Below are 3667 nucleotides of genomic sequence, written 5' to 3'. Positions count from 1 at the left end.
GAACAACTTCAAACCTTGAACCAACCATTTTTCCCAGTCTGCCTGAGAAAGATCTAGGGATAGGCAGCTTAAAACAAAAAGAAAACAAATCAAAACAAGAACACATTGTTTTTTAAAATGGTCACCCATTCTCTTGCCTTCCCTTAGGGGCGAGCAATTTCACTTACCCCCAAGCTTCAGACATTCCCCCCTACTGTCGTCAAATGCCACAGTCTGGCTGGGCACAAATCACGAGCCACTGAAGCAGGAACAAACTTTATTTTTGAACTGCAAGAAAACACTTTACACGCTCCTGGGAAATTCTCCCGAACTGCCAAGCAGCTCCTCCAGGATCCCGCAACCAGAAATATCTCTCCTGGAAATCCCTCCTCCTGCACTTCCCCAACCAACGGGAACTCTCAGGGAATCTCCGAGAATCCCCAGGAGAACTCCAAAGTAGTGTAAGAACTCAAAAGTAGCGTTGGAGTCTCATAGTAATGCCTCGTCTGTCAACCAATACTGTTGGCAAAATGCCAGGAGCCATACAGACTCGGCTGTGGCTCTCAGCAACTATAATACATATAAACAAAATTACTTTGGGGAGCCTACTTAATTCCTAAGAGCATACAGAGATCCTGAAACCAAAATGTTTAAGAACTGCTGACTTAGCACCTGAGGCAGGACTCTGAAAGACTATGTCTTCGTGGCAAGAGGAGAGAGCTTAAGCTAGGCAAAATTTCTAGGTCCTGGGCATGGCTCTCAGGGTCCCAGGACCTAGGAGGATGTGTAAAGAAGCCTAGAGTTGGGGAATACCTTGGGGATTTCCTCAGGTTTCACTTTTGCTTCTGCCTGGAACTCCTGACAGGGCCCTAGTACTCCTATTGCGTGTACGATTCATAGACAAGCCAGTCAGCATCTCCCCCGGGTTCCTGGTTATGAAATCCAAAGGGAGGGACCCAGACTGATTGTCCCCAAACATGAAAGATCAGAGCCATGGAGCCACGAGCCCTTCTCCTACTGCTGTTGGGAGCCCTGGCCCTGACCCAGACCTGGGCTACTGAGTGCGAGAACAGGAGGGAAAAAAAAATTAAAAACAGACCTCTGCGCAGGAGAGGTAAGGGGACAGCTCTGAGCGGATGCAAGACCCTGGGAAGCCGGGTCTTTTTGATAGCAAACCCAGACCCCTCCCGGGTCCCCATCTCCTGAGTAGTGAGTGGCCCCTTCCCTCACTCCCTTCTGCCTCCCGGAGCTTCCCGTCTCACAAGCCCTTGCGCCCTGCTACTTCTTTCCAGGCTTTCTCAGCCTGGGACCCAAGGTCCTGTGAGAAGTTCCAGTCACTCCTCTCCCCCAGGTTCCCACTCTCTAAAGTTTCTAATCATTGCCATGTCCTGACCCCTCCTTGGGGAGCCTCACAGCATCGAAATGGGCTAGTAGATGACACGACACGCGGTTCTTGCAATTTGAGTTCGACGCTGGAATTTGGAAGATGGAACCACAGATGCCTTGGATGGAGCTGGAGGGGCTGGGAGTATTGGCACCAGGAAACACAGTATGCCAGAGGGTTACAACAGATTTACCGAGAAGGCCTGAAGATTCTGCTCAGCTAGTACAAGCAGAGCGACAACGGTGAGTGACCTCTGGCCAGGGTTCCAAGTAACCCCTCCTCTTCTCCCACTTTCCTGCCAAATCCTCCAAAATCTCCTCGGGGTCTGAGACTCATTGCGATAGTGTGAGATCGGTTCATTTTCTTTAACCTATGAAAAATGTGGGACTCTGGTTTCATTTACTGTTTCGGGTATGGAAAAGATCTCACTAGTTACCTCCAGTCGTCTGAAGCAAGGGCGGGAGTAGGTGGGGGGAACCTAATCGTGGGATGGGATCAGTGTCTCACACCTTCCAGAGGGTGTATGGGTGAGACGTGGGACCAGACTGGCGCCTCCTCCATGGGTACTGGCAGTAGGCCTATGACGGCACCAATTACATTGCTCTGAATGAGGACCTACGCTCCTGGACCATGGTGGACATGGCAGCTAAGATCACCCAGCGAAAGTGGGAGGCCGCGGGAGTGACGGAGACAGACAGGGCCTTCCTGGAAGGGAGGTGCGGAGACAGACAGGGCCTTCCTGCAAGGGAGGTGCATGGAGATACTCCGAAAGCACCTGGAGAACGGGAAGGAGACACTTCAGCGCGCAGGTATCAGTGGCTGCCAGGCAACTTGGAGATTTCCTGTAATTCCCCCTTGCGCCTCTTGCAGGAAAAGGAGAATAGTGTCCTCCCTCTCATCCAAAAGGGTATGAGTTCAACGTGGTTTCCAAAAGCTGTACCAGAGAGTGACTCTAAGAACCACATGTCTCTTAATTACAAGCAAGGAGTCCTAAGGCTGGAGGGAAGACAAACCTTAAAAATAAGTGATCAGTTTCCTTTGACTCTGGCAGCAACCTAGGGCATCACAGGGTGACTTTCAGGCTTTGTTCTTTATCCCAACCCAACGACTTTGGAAGTCAGAGGCCATCATTTCCTCAGTTGTCAGTCTCCACTCAGGTCAGAATCTAAAGTATTTCTTAGAAGCTTGGAGCATCTTCCTCTTGGCTGTCTCACCCTGACTCTAGAACATAAGAAAAAATAGGAATATTATCCCAGATTCCTGAATCCTGCTTAGTGTCTGGGTTTTATGTTCCCACCTCACAACTATTGTCCTGTCCATTCTTCAGTACCCCATGCAAAATGTCTCAATTAACTGAGTCTTATCTGTAGATGCCCCATTGACATATATCACCCACCAGCCCATCTCTGACCATGTGGTCACCCTGATGTGCTGGACTCTGGGGTTCTACCCTGCGGAGATCACCCTGACTTGGCAATGGGATGGGGAGGACAAAACCCAGGAAATGGAGCTTGTGGAGACCAGGCCTGCAGGAGATGGAAAATTCCAGAAATTGGAAACTGTGGTGGTATCTTCTGGAGAAGAGCAGAGATACAGGTGCCATATGCAGCATGAGGGGTTGCCTGAGCCCCTCATCCTGAGATAGGGTAAGGAGGGGATGAGGGCACAGGGCCTGTGGTCAGGAAAACAGGATCCGTTCTTTGGAGACCCTCAGCAGTGTCAGGGCTTAAAACTGAGAGCCAGGGTCACTTATCCTCCCTTCCTTTCCCAGAGAGGTCTCCCCAGTTCTCCATTACCTTTGTGGTAATGGTTGCTGGCCTGGTTCTCCTTGGAGTTGTTGCTGCTGTTATGATGTGGAGGAAGAAGAACTCAGGCAGGGTAAGGATGAGGTCTGAGTTTTCTTTCCCAGTGGGGAATTCCAAGCCCCAGGTACTTTTTCTTAACTTTTTAACTAAGAAATGTTTGACCTACAAAAGACATGATACTGAAAGCCATAATCTCAAATGTTTAAAATCCAAAAGATTAAAACTCCCAAACTATAAGTCTGGGAAAAAGAATTTAATTCACTGAAAGACATTTATTTGCATTTTCAAAAGGGATTTATTTTAGAGACATGACAGAACATGTCAGGAACTACTTTACACCATAAAATATGCAATAACATATTTTTGTATGAATAAATGTGCAGCTATACTAACAACAGGTGCACAGGTATAACATTTATAAGCAGATGAACCATATTCCTAAATAGGTGAACAAGCAAAATGTGTGAATAACTATCACTATAGTTAGTAACTGTGTATC

The 3667-nt window shown here is 48.3% G+C and overlaps 1 pseudogene; it reads left to right on the top strand.

The window, feature by feature from the left end:
- Window positions 1-972: 972 nt before the first annotated feature.
- LOC101957601 (popy Class I histocompatibility antigen, A-1 alpha chain-like) lies at window positions 973-3008 on the top strand (annotated as a pseudogene).
- Window positions 3009-3667: the final 659 nt, after the last annotated feature.

This window comes from Ictidomys tridecemlineatus, chromosome 8 (genome assembly GCF_052094955.1).
Source record: "Ictidomys tridecemlineatus isolate mIctTri1 chromosome 8, mIctTri1.hap1, whole genome shotgun sequence".
Lineage (NCBI taxonomy): Eukaryota > Metazoa > Chordata > Mammalia > Rodentia > Sciuridae > Ictidomys > Ictidomys tridecemlineatus.
Note: the sequence above shows the minus strand (reverse complement) of the source record. Positions and strands in the feature narration are given on the sequence as shown.